This window comes from Callorhinus ursinus, unplaced genomic scaffold, assembly GCF_003265705.2.
Source record: "Callorhinus ursinus isolate GAN/ISIS: 27379988/994484 unplaced genomic scaffold, GSC_fseal_2.0 scaffold9, whole genome shotgun sequence".
NCBI classification, from domain to species: domain Eukaryota; kingdom Metazoa; phylum Chordata; class Mammalia; order Carnivora; family Otariidae; genus Callorhinus; species Callorhinus ursinus.
The window spans coordinates 53,724,069-53,737,645 of record NW_027397071.1 but is presented as its reverse complement, the minus strand read 5'-3'; the positions used below and the strand labels follow the sequence as shown (position 1 = coordinate 53,737,645).

Sequence of the window (13,577 nt, the reverse complement as noted above, 5' to 3'; positions counted from 1 at the left end):
TGTGTGTGTGTGTGTGTGTGTGTGTGTGTGTGTGTGTGTGTGTGTATACATGCATGCCCACCAGGTCTGTTTCTTTCCTCTAATCACATACAGTACCCATTACCTACCTCCCTACCATAAAGTTTTGTTGTGGAGCTGAAAGGAGATATCTGATAGCACAGGAGAGTGTGGTTTACAAAGCCTGGAGACCTGTTAGTTGTTATCATTTTTAAATGTATCTTGGCACCACAAAGACAAGGATCTTTATTCTCTCAACATTTCTGTTCCCTCCCTCTTGAGCCTGAAAAAAGTACTTGTGCTCTCCCCACCCACCACCGCCACTCTTAGATTCCCAGAAGTACTGTTTCAGTTGCTAACCCTTCCAGGAATAGCCCTGCAGAGCCAGGAGGGCAAGGGAGCAGTGATGACCACATCATGCTGTAAGGTAATGGCTTTCAGAAGGCTTGCTGTGTATAGGTTTCATGGAACTGCTCTTCCTTTCAGTATGGCATCTGGAAGATAATTGGAAGCCCCCCCAAAAGTGAGATCAGCCGCCAACTTCTCTTACTGCTGGGCAGAGAATAGCAGAGCTGAAAGGGATCATAGAGATTTTGCTCTCCTGTCTTCATTTTATAGATGAAAGCCCAAGATTCAGGATGGTAGGGTGAATTTCCTTGGTCTTGGAGCACTCTAGTGATAGAGCTGAGACCAGAAACCAGGTCTCCTGACCCCCAGTCTGGTGGCTGTTCCGGTACTCTGTGCCACCTTTCCTTGTCTTACCTTTTTAAAAAAATTTTGGTCATTTAACCAATCTTGTTACCATCATTTGAAAGGGACTAAGCACCAGAAGAATGTCTCTGAGGGACGGGCTTACATATGTGAATTCACCCAATTGAGTGTCTACATTTCAGCCTTGCAAGTGCAGGAATTGGACTTCGCCCAAGCAACCAGGGATCATTGGATCTAGGAATATATCAGTCAAGCTCCTAAGCTACTAATACAGTTAAACTAAAATCATTAAATACTATATTAGTTGTTGCCTATTTTAATGGCTGAGAATTGGTCATCCGTGTCAGGCCTGTGTTCGGATGGCTCTGTCATCTGCAAGCCACATATGCTCTGCCATATGTATTGTTGGGTGAGGTACTTGATTTTCCTGAGCCTTAATTGGTATATTATGAGGATTAAAGTAAGTAATGCAGGTAAAGATCCTAGCACATAGTAAGTCTTCAAAAAATGTCACTTCTTACTATCTTAATAACTGTTCATTCTTCTGAACTCAAATTCCTCCCTAGGTGATAGGTCATGTCTGCCAAAGTCAGTACCCCATGAATAATGCCATATAATTACTGCCAACTTCTTCTGACTTTGGGGAATGCTTTTTTTTTTTTTTTCCTTCTGAGCTCTACCCTTGGGTTCACACAGCTTTTGTTCCAAGCAGCATATAATAAAATAATCAGACTTCTGCTTCGAAATCATAATCACATTCCAGTCTTACCTCCTTGAGAGCTTACATTGACCAGAATTATAGGTTTTCTTAAATTCTTCAGCACCATAACTGGCAATCTTTAGCTTTTTCTCATGAACAAAAGGGCACACATCCATAGGCAAATAAAAAATACAGGATACATAGGTGATAATTAGCTAAGAAACTCAGTGACTAATATTCCTACAGTGCTTTATGACTTTAAAAGAGTATTTCTTTTCATGCACTCTCACACTGATTTCCCATCCGATTTGAAAAATGGTTTTTATTCCAGATTTACATTTGGGGAAACCAGAAGTTAGAAGTTTTTGAGTTAGAAAGACCTATAATTGAATCCCAGAATCACCACTTATTGACTCTATGACCTTGTGGAAATCACTAAGCCTCTCTGAGACTTGATTTCATCTATAAAACAGGTGTAGGAATACCTACCTTGCATGGTCTTCATGATGGAGTGGTGATGTATGTAAAGTGTCTGACTTCTGGTAAGACCCCGGTAAATAGTAACTACTAAATTAACTGACATGAAGGATTTAATACTATGTAAAATATCATAGTGTTAAAGGGAGCTAATATTGGGCTCCCCTAATGTCAAATTCCATGAGCAACCAAAAAAGACTTTTGGTAAGTGTATCCACAGGAAGAAAAACTAAGAAGGTTGGGTTAATGGCTTGCAAAGATTGGATCATATTAACGATTTGGTTAAAAAAAAAAAAAAAGAAGCACTCTTATTTTCCTTCTTTGTTCTCACTCATTAACTTAATGCTAGGGATCATGCTACCTGTAGGAGAATAGTGATGAACCAAAGCCGACAGGGTTCCTGCCTTCCTCTAGTTTTCAGTGTAGTAGAGAGTGCATTAGTCCATCAGTCACAAAATTAAGTGCTGAGATAAATGGTACAAAGAATGGATCAAGGGGGCCTAAAGAATGCGTATTAATGGGATATGGCCTTGTCAGGGAAACTAGGAAATGTTTGAGGAATGGATGTTTAGAGGAGGTTGATATGCAGTAACTCTGAAAAGAGGGCTGAGAACAGTGTTTCAGGTAGAGGGAACAGCATTTGCAGTAATTGTGGCAGGAGGAAGCATGGTGAAGGAAGACCACTGTGACTAGAGCTGAGAAACTTGGAACAGGTTGCAAGATGATGCTGAAATCATTATCTCAGAGGACTGGCTTCATTCAGACTGAGTGTGGTTGAGAGAAAATGGAAAATTTAAGGAAGTATTTTGACAGTCTCAGTCAGTGTTGTATATTCATGCTCAGCTGGGTATTCACAACTAAGAAAATAAGTTGCAGATGTGATCTTGGAGCCCCTGAGAGCAAGATTGAATTGCTGCTCAGATAAGTTACTGCTCCCAGCTTTCCAAAATTTTGACCCCTAAAAATGACCTGTGCACTTCATGTTAATCACACAAGTTATCTTGGTTGTGATTGTTATGCATATAATTGTAAAAGAGGATGTCATTAGGAAGTCACACAGGTTGACTATGAATGAATTCTGCTAACCTAACCTCAGATGTTGTCTGTTCTTGAAATTGCTTTCTCAGGAACACTCTCCTTCTTTAGATTGTTGGGCATAGTTGAAGCTCCAGTAGCACGCAGTGCTTACATCTTGTCCGTCTGCTCTTACATCCTCAACTAGACTGTTTGTGCTGTCTCCTCTGCTCAGCATCACCACTAAATAAAGGCTGGCTGGCTGGCTGGGGGAGATTGAGATCCAACACAGAATTCTTGATTTGCCCGCACAACCCAGCTACCTAATATGTTCCTCTTGTTGTCTCTTCTATCTCCCATAAAAGGTGCAGTAGCTCTCCTACTTGGTCAGGACCCAGACCCAGAAGTTATTCTTGATGCTTCTCTTTCTCTTTCACCTAGCATTCAATTCGCCAGCAAGTCCTATCTTCTTGGCTCCAAGGTGAACCCTGAATTAGGCCATTCCTACCCCTTTTCACTATTACCATCCTAGTTCAGAGTACTTTCATCTCTTGCAGGGTTCATGTACCAGCCTCTTAATTGGTTTCCTTGATTATGTTCTTCCCTCTGATAATCCATTCGCTACCATAGTTGGATTATTATTTTAATAATGTAAATCAGATGATGCTCCTCTCATGGCCACATTCTTCCAGTGGCTTTCTATTACAATTAAAAAAAAAAAATCTAAATCCCCTGACATGCTCTTCAAAGTCCTATGTGATAGCTCTCTCCTTCTACCCTCTTTCTTTTATTTCTTGCCACGTCCCCACGTATTTACTGTCCAACCACAGTGATGTTCTGTTTCTCAAACATTTCTGTTATGTGTAGCCTTTGCATTAACTTGGCTCTCTGTCTGCCTTGGCTTTTCTAAAAATATTGACATGGTTATCTCTTTCCCTTTGTTCATTGCTCAGTTTAAATGTCATTGGAGAAGAGCCTCCTCCGCCCCTGAGCTACCACTCCCTTCCCTGCTCCAGCAGTATTGTTGCTCTCTTGTATTTTCTTCTTAGTACTTGTCACTATCTTACTACCTTATTCTTGTATGTATTTATGTGTTTATCGACAGAATAGCTGTTCATTAAGTATTTTTGAATAAATAAATGAGTTAGAGTTTTAGAACTGATAAAATGGCATAGAAGAAATGTATCTTGTGTGCTATACATTTTTTAGGAATTTCTAGCAGTTTTCTCCTAGTTAAAATAGAAGACCTTGGAATGAGTGATGCATTCAGAATGGATTCCCAAACGGCTAAGAAACTACCTCAAAGACTGTGGATAAAGAACTTCATCTCAACTCCTTGTGAGCCCCTGGTGGCATGGCACGTGGCATTCATTGCATTTTAACTTCCCCTTGATAATATTTTCAATCAGCAACTTGGATGAACACATAGAGGACTTGCTGAATAAATATGTAAATGATACAAAGCAGGGAACCATAATTAATACAATTAAATAACATAATTCAGAAATTTTTTAAAGATTTTATTTATTTATTTGAGAGAGAGAGCGAACATGAGTGGGGGTGGAGGGAGAAGCAGGCTTCCTGCCGAGCAGGGGAGCCTGACATGGGGCTCTATCTCAGGACCCTGAGATCATGACCTGAGCCAAAGGCAGGCACTTAACCAACTGAGCCACCCAGGTGCCCCTCAAATTTTTTTTTAAAGAACACCAGATTAGCTTTGCGCAGTGGCAGTATCGTAGCCAATGAGGTTTATCCGAGGCGCGATTATTGCTAAAAGAACAACAGATTAGAAGGGTAAGTTAAAATTAATGTGAATTTTTATCAGGGTATGTCTTTTCATTAAAAAATGCATGGAAGGAATGGGTAAAAGATTTGAATATATATTATAAATAAAAGGGAAAATAAAAGGACAATATATCTTTTCTAAAGAAGATATCCAGATGGCCAACAGGTACCTGAAAAGATGCTCAGCATCACTAATCCTCAGGGAAGTGCAAATCAAAACCGCTATGAAAAATAAAAAATCACTATGAGATATCACCTTACATCTGTTAGATTGGCTCTTATCAAAAAGACAGGAAATAGTGCTGGTGAGGATGTGGAGAAAGAGGAGCCCTCATGCACTATTGCTGGGAGTGCAAACTGGCACAGCCACTGTGGAAAACAGTAGGGAGGTTTCTCAAAAAGCTGGAAGTAGAATTACCAAATGATCCAGCAGTTCTACATCTGGGTGTTTATCTAAAGAAAACAAAAACAGTAATTCAAAAAGATACACGCCCCCCCCCCCCCGCCATTTCACTGCAGCATCATTTACAATAACCATGACTTGGAAGCAACCTTAATGTCCATCAGTGGAGGAATGGATAAAGAAGATGTGGTGTGTGTATGTGTGTGGACACAGTGGAATATTATTCAGCCACAAAAGGAATGAAATCTTGCTGTGTGTGACAACATGGGTGGATCTTGAGGCCATTATGCACGGTGAAATAAGTCACTTATATGTGGAATCTTCAAAACAAAACAAAACAAAATAAACAACAAAGCAGCTCATAGATACAGAGAACAGATGGTGGTTGCCAGAGGCAGGGGTGGTGGGTGGGTGAAATGGGTGAAAGAGGTCAAAAGGTACAAACTTCCAGTTATAACAAGTCCATTCTGGGGATGTATGTACAGTATGGTGATTCTAGTTAGTAATGCTGTATTGCATATGTAAAAGTTGCTATGAGAGTAAACCTTAAAAGTCCTCATCACACACAAAAAATATGTAGTAAGGTGATAGATTTTAACTAGACTTAATGTGATCATTTCACAATATATACAAATACCAAATCATTATGTTGTACACTTGAAACTAATATAATGTTATATGTCAGTTATACCTCAATTAAAAAAAAATGAAAAACAAAAGTAGCTTCTCAGTGGTGTATATGTAATCTCAGTAGTAGCCTAAATTTCTTAGAGAATGCTTGATTGCCAAGGAGCAGTGAACCAAGTACGTATTTGTTGAGTACTTATTATGTACCAGTCACTTCCATACGCTTTATAACTGTTAACTTATTAATCTGCTTAGCCAGTCTAGGAAGATACTCTTATCCTTTACTGATATACTTTACTGATTAGGAAACTCAGGCGCAGAGAGGTTAAGTAAGTTGCTCAGGTCACACAGTAAGTAATGGAGCTGGAGATAGTTCTCCTCTAGAGCCTGCATCTCTGACCACAAGGCTGCAGAGCCCCTTGAGGCTGGGCTGCGTTAATACAGCTGCAGTGTTCAGGTCAGGATTAGCGAGAGCCTCAGTTCTGGTCAGATTATATCTGAAATTCTCTGTCCCATTCCAGGCCTCACATTTATAAGGACCACTGACAAAAAAAATAATAATAATAAAAAATAGTGTATCTACAGGGGAATGACCCAGATAAGATAATTTAGATCTGGTGAATGTGGGAAATAAAACAGTTGACCAGTCTGGGGCTGTCCAACCTGATAAAATCACCTGCCCAAAGTCAAAAACATTAATAAATGATGGCGCTCGATTCTAATTCAGATCTGTGGGCCACCAAAGCCCCTCCTCATTGCTGACTCAAGAAGCTAACAAAAGATGCAAGCCCAATTCCGAGGTTCCTTCTTCCTTTGCTCTGAACTGGCACAGGGAAAAGAGGCCTGAGGATAGGGCTTTCAGAGGATTAGAGTTCTCTTGGCTTCTCTGAAATTCCAGGAGGAGAGTAAGTAGACAATATGACACTTGCAAAGCCACGTGCTTCATTCACATTAAAATTCACAAGTCAGTTTGGATTTTTTCCCCTTTACGGAAAGTTATTAAGTAGAGACTTGCATCTGGATCCCAGGTGGACATCTGACCTCTTGCCATTATTACCATCCACAAGAGGTCATTTAGTTGAGTGTTCTCGGAGAGTGGCCATTTCCAGTGGCTGCCTTCATCTGCCGTATGCGGCCTGTCCTAGCCGCTGCCTCTCCAACTTAGCTTTTCTTGGGCATGCAGCCGGTAGGTGGTGACCTTGGTTTCCAAGGTGGCCCTTATCCCCAACTTCCTAGCTCCTCTGTGATGCCCTTCACCCCAGTCCTGTGGATTTTGATTGTGAGATACCCATGACCTTTTCTGTTTCCCAGAACGTGCTAACCTTTCTGAGAATCCACATCAGAAGGCTGCTGTGGTCAGGTTGGCAGGTCACCGGTTGACTAATGGCCTCTTCAAGGTTTGCTGACAGATACTGCATTGTTGTGAACCCTATTGATCCCAGAAGTTGGCCTGCTGCACATACAGCCTCTGTGGGCATGAGGAGGTGGTGAGTCACGGCCCCACCACCCCTACCACGCATCTGTTCTCATGGCAAGGAGAGCAAAGATTATCTCTTTGTGGTATCGTAAAACCTAGAAAGACATTAAAAATTCCGTTAAATTTTCATACGCTTTTAGCTGTTGAAATGTACAATCTATTAGGAGGGGAAAATAGCCTCTTGCAGTTTTTTTTCCCCATTGCTCTTACTTCAGAGGCTACTTAAGGGACCAGGTAATGATCTTACAATATTTATTAATACTTCATGTTCTGCTTCCTCCCCCCGTTCTTTTCTACCAAAGACTATGCATCTGTCTTTAAATTGAAAGTACAGAAGCTGCCAGGGGATCTTTAAGGTACAGAGTTTCTGCAATGTCATATGTTGTCCTATTACGGACCTTGTATGTAGAGATCTTGGAGCTGCTGGGTGGGGATATCTATTTTTGAAATGCACTTTGGGGTAATGGAAAGAAAATGGGTTTTGGAGCCAAATAGGTTTGAGTTTGAATCCTGGTGCTGCCATTTATCAGCTGTGTGACTAGTATTAAGCAAGCTATTTAACGTCTGAGGGTCTAAGTTCACCTACCTGCCACATTGAGAGAGTAATATCTGAGTAATACCTGGTAATTAGGATGACTGCACATAGATACCTCATAAGGTAGGCTTCATGGGAAAAATCTTGTCTAATCTGAGTACTTATATTATTTTTAGTTTATCCTAATTTTTCTGAATAATTTCTTTATTTTCTCTTTCTCTCATGGGCATTATATTAAGTAACTGACAAGATAGCCCTCATCCCTTTGGCTGCTTGAAGATTTAGAGCAAATTTGAGACTCCTCTGTAGTGGATTTTTAAGCCATTGGTGTATATGTTTAACCCTGTCTCAATTAATTTTTTTCCCATCTGTGGTTTTATTTAGCCTTTAATCCCACTGACCTTATTCCATCTTCGTGTACTAGTTATAAGCTCCCTCAAATATTTTCTAAGACAAGATAGCACGTAGAAGAAAGTCTAGAACGTAGCGGATGCTCCATAGATATTGATAAATGTATGAATGACTGAGTGTTAGAGAATACATTCAGAGACAGATACTTCAGAGGACAGTCAAAACAAGGTAAAGAAGGTGAAGGCCACGAGTTCATGCCTCCAAGGTACTCAAACAAAGACCTGGAGAAAGCAGTGAGAAGTTGGAGCCATGAGGCTAGAAAGAGAGATTTGGAAGCCATTGGTGTTGATGGTAGTAAAGCCGGGGGTACATGTAGAAGACTCTAGCCCCAGAAGAAAAATGGATCTGGAGGACAGGAATCTCAGCACTTAAAGGCCAGGCGCCTGCTAGGGATGGCGCTAAGGAGTACTGGGAGAGAAAAAGACGGGGAGGACTGAAAACTGTCTATTGGATAAAGTGACTTAGAGGCCCCAGGGAAAGCCACCCACTTTATTATAGTAACAGTGGGGGCAAAAGATAAGGGTTGGGGAGCAAATGATCATTTCATAAAAACTACAGTAAACATTTACCAGGCATTTACTAGATGCCAGACCTGGCGCCAGGTGCTGACTGTGGATTCACATGCAGTAACAACAATGTTTTGAGGGAACGTTATCCCTCCCCCCTCTTTTACAGAAGAGGAAGATTGAGGCATAATGAAGTTAATCACCCAGAGTCCCACAGCTGGCTAGTGTGGATTCAAGCCAGGACAGTTGGATGCCAGACTGAAGATACTAGCTGGGAAAACAGCCACATTTAGACATCTCTGTAAGAAATCTGGTTGGGAGGAAAAGAAAGGGAAATGGAGGCAGTGACTAGAGGAGGAAGAAGAATAGTTGAAAGTGGATGGAGTTTCTTGTTGCTCGGTTGGTTGAAGATGAGAGAGATTTGCTCGGGCAGCTCTAATTGCTGGTGGGAAGGTTCGGGTAGTGGAGCGATAGGCTGACGATACTAGAGAGAGGAAAGAGAATTGCTATGCTGAGTTTCCAGAGAAGGCAGGAGGAATTTCTTCTAGAAAGAAGTGGGGATGTAGTTGTCCTGTTGCACTACGAAAAAGGCGATGAGCGCAGACCTGGGGAGGAGGGTATGCTCGGAAGTGGGAAGTGGAGGGAGCTCCCTTTAGGTGGCTTCTGTTTTCTGTGTGAAGTAGATGAGATGATCACCTGAGAGTGTGGTAGAGAAGTAGGGGAGTTGGAAGTCTGAGAAGAGTGGAAAAGGTTTAAGTAGAGAATGGGGGGGTGGAGCAGGAGGACTAGAGAAACCTTGGAGGGTTGTTGAATGATATTGACAGTCTTGCTGAGGGGTTGTCATGAGTTTATCATTAATCTGCCCTGTTGTGTGATTGTCCCCTGCCATGCACAGCCTTCTGGAAGGGGCTATTCAGTTGCTGTCTTGTTTATTGTCCATCCAGTTCTGCGAGCCTGTGATGCTTCTGCCCTGTCTCGATCGGCTCAGTTTCCACCTGCCGGCAGTTCTGTGTTCCACATGTTGTCCACGCACTCTCTCCATCTTAAATGCTACTATGTTTGGGTTCCTGGAAACTCCCACCTGGACTGTGCGACAGGCTTCTTTCTAAACTTCTCACTGAATGGAAACTTGCGTTCTTCAACCCATTCTGTACATGGCCACCAACATGCGCTTTTTATAATAAAAATCTAATCCCGTGACTCCCTAGCATCAAGCTTCCCAACTTTTCCCAGTGCTCTTAGGGGACAAAACAGAAGCCCCCCACCCCCCACACCATGACCTCCCCTTCCGGCACCATTCTTCCCTCTGATCTCTGTCTTCCAGTTCACTGCCTTTCTTTTAATCTTCTGCACCTAACCCCCTCACCACACGGCTGGCTTTTCTGGTCTTATTGTCTTGCCTCCAGTATCTGCAGGCGGAAGAAGGACATGAATAAATGGCAAAGGTGTGTGTGTGTTAACTGAAGCTGCTTCCATTTTGGGATGTTCCTTTGGACACCTCACCCAGTCACTTCTGTGTATATCTCATTTTAAAGCCAGAAGTATATCACATGAATACCACCATCTGTAAGGAAAAGGTAAGTTTTTCCCTGGTCGCACTGCAGCCTCCAACAACATCAGAGTTGTGTTATTAAGAAAGAAGGGGAGGGTGTGCGCTAAGTAGGTAACTTAGTCTCTCTGTCGTAGATGCGGAGGTGGTTTTCAGGTGAAGAGCTGAGGAAAGTGTATTGCTGATGGAAGTTACAGCCTAAGTAAAAGCTCAGAGCTGACTAATATGGTGTGTGCAGCAAGGAGTTGCTGGAACATTGAGTTTGGGGCAGGAAGAAGACGTGAAGCTGGAGAAGCAGGCAGGGACCAAATTATACTGGCCTTTCTGTGCCATGATGAGTTGCTTAAACTCGATCCTGTGTGTCCATGTTCTGTAAATGGGGTTTCATGACCCAAGTGGTGTCAAGCAAGATGGTCCAATGAGTATGGAAAGCAATTTAGAATTTCTATTTACCTCTATTTATTTCATTCTTTTTATTTTTATGTATGTTTCACGATACACACGTATGCCTTATAAATCCACTAGCACATGCATATAATTGATAAGTAATATGTACATTGGGAATCCATGCTGAAGACTTTTTAGTGTCACACACACTTAAAACGTTTAGAAACCATTGCATGAGGCATCAGGGAACTGTTGAATTTTAAACAAGGAAATGACATGGTCCATTGTGCCATTCTTTTTCCTTTAGAATATAATGTTTTTTAATTTTTAAAAAAATAATTTCAGAGTGTTAGTATTGGGAAAGGGACATAGCAAACATGTACTTTGTTTTAGAAGGAAGATAGCTAAAGGTCAAGAAGGTGAAATAATTAAGGACGATCTCTGAATCAGTTTGTGGCAGAGCTGGGGCTCAAACCCAGGTCCCATCTCCTCAAGGTCCTTTGCGTGTTTTTCTGGCAGTATTCTTTTCTCTTCCTGATGCTCATCCTCTTTCTCTGCAATTACTTTTCTTGCCTCATCTGAACCATGGACATGTGAGCACCAAGAAGGGAGTAAGGGTGTATATTTTTAATAAACATAAACGCCAACAAAATAGAGTGGTGTGGAAATGAATTACCCGCTTCGCTCAGGGTTCTACAAACCTAAAGTCTCAGGGCACAGATTCCCACAGGTTCTCTTTCTGTGATGCTCAAATCATCCACAGTCCAGCTCATGGGAAAGCCCTTTGCCATTGTCCTTGCCATGCTAACAGTCGAAAGTAAGAGACTGAACTGAACAGGTTTCTGACTTGGGAAGAGAGAGGCTGTCCACGGGGTGCACTGCTCACTTTAGTGCAGCTCTGTGCATAGGAAGAAACGGGCGTTCCCATGGGAACGTGTCTGTATTTGGATATATTTCACAGAGAGTATCTTGTAAAAACCAATAGGGAAAAACGTCTGATTTATAGAATCCTATTTCCTGATGCTGGGAATGCTAGTTCAGGTCTCTGTTAACTACTTCTTGGCCAGTGTAACTGATTTATTTCCACCATGCCGCCCCCCAGCCCAGCTCTGCAAGTATGGGAAGAGCAGAGACTCTCTGATAACCAGGTGGTAACCAAGAGCTGGACTCTGCTGGGTATACTAAACTCTTCAGGCAAGTCAGTTTATAGGGGTACAGACCAAGGGTTAGATGACTCCAGATGAATGTGTTTGTCAAGTGATGATCATGTTTACCAAGATCCTTTTATCACCAGCTGAGTCCTCTTTTAATGGCTTAGGTCACCCTGGAATTATTTCAGAAACAGCCTGATGTTAGAGTCTCTTGTGGGCTTGCCAGACACAAATCTAAAGTGAAGTCTGTAGTCTTTTTGGTAGGAGACTCCAACCTCAAGCCCACTTGTATGAATTCTGAACAAATGTTTTCATATTTGAGAAAGTTCTTGCCCCTGCAAAAATGACCATTTATTTAAAAGAGAGAGCTTTGGTTTTATTTATTTATATTAGATATAGTTTTTGGCTATAATAATCTTGACCAATTAAAAAAAAGAATCTTGACTACATTTTCCAAAAGAAATTATATAAAGGGAAAATTATATATATATAATATAGTATATAATTAATTACATATTATATAATATATATATTATAATTTTTCACTTGTAATATATAATATTACATATTATATATATGTATAGTACATGTATACACATATATACACACATACATAGTTATAAGACCTGATAACAGAGTATTAATTTATTTGACAGTCCTGCATTGTCTATGAGATTAGTTTGGATATTGAAATATTCTTATTTCTAGAACATTCTAATGGCTTATGGGCCCAACAAGAAAGAATCTAGTATATACCATGTAATTTTATGGTTGTTGTTGAATAAGTATATATATGACTAGAGTTCCTGATTTTTATTTAGAATACAGGCTGTTGCTGTAATAAAATCTCTAATTCCAGGGCTCAAACAAGAAAGGATTTTATTTCTCATGGTCCAGGGCTGGTAGTGTACCTGAATGGATTCAAGGATACAGGCTTGTTCTGCCCTCCATAGGGTTTGGTCCACGTGACTGAAGGGAAAACCATTCCAGTCCTCAGGAAGGAAACAAGAAGAGGAACCTATGTTCCTTCCCTCTAAGGTCAGGAACAGGTGATTATACATATCACTCTTGCTGTCATCCCATTGACCAGAACCTAATCACAAGGTCAGAACTAGCTGTAGGAGAGCCTGGGAAATGCATTCTTTAGTTGGTGGCCATATACACAGCTGAAATAACATATACCATAGGAAGAAGAGAGAATGTATATCGGGGGGCCAACTCTCAGTCTCCACCATAGTGATTAAGTTGAATGTGAGTCTTCCAACATCTTTGGATCTCAAATCCTGTGACACTATCCCTCAGTCTACCCTAAAGTATGATGGAACAGGGTGGCATGAGAACTAAGCTTTGTTGAATATCTACCATGGTCCATGTCCTTTATATATAGTGTCATTTAATTACTATTAACCACCATGAGTAAGTAGTAGTCTTCCCATTTTACAGTGAGGAAACTGAAGCTCAAGAGAGGCAAAATAATGGCACAAAGCCAAGAAATGGTAAATTTGCCACCTTTTCATTGTCCAGTTATTACAAAAGGTGATTCTGGAAAAACTGATTTTTCCTTCCTGGGCTTCCATTACTCTTTTGTGAACTGAGGGCAATGAACTATATCAGCTGTTCTCAAAGTGGAACACCTATCAGAACACCTGGAGAGATTCTTGAGATGCTGAGTTTCTGATAGAGAAGATATGGAGTGGGGCTGGTGCCCTGGCATTTCCAGCAAGTTCCCAGGTGATGGTCCCCAGCCATACTTTGAGACCCACTGGAGTAGATGGTCTCTCAGATTTCTTCCAGCCGTTACATACTGGAAGGTCAGCAACCTGGCTAGCTTCATTAGTCCTGCATTG

The 13,577-nt window shown here is 41.2% G+C and overlaps 1 protein-coding gene and 1 pseudogene across 14 annotated transcripts in view; both read left to right on the top strand.

The window, feature by feature from the left end:
- Window positions 1–13,577, top strand: part of FGGY (FGGY carbohydrate kinase domain containing) — a 400,333-nt gene that overhangs the window by 160,105 nt on the left and 226,651 nt on the right. The window contains exon 1 of one of the 14 annotated variants that reach the window (XM_073896663.1): window positions 7,197–7,201. The exons of the other annotated variants lie outside the window; for them this stretch is intronic. The gene's annotated coding sequence lies outside the window, so the exon portion shown is untranslated. Of the gene's footprint in view, window positions 1–7,196; window positions 7,202–13,577 lie in introns of those variants that run through there. 14 annotated transcript variants of the gene reach the window in all.
- LOC112824077 (U4 spliceosomal RNA) lies at window positions 4,613–4,736 on the top strand (annotated as a pseudogene).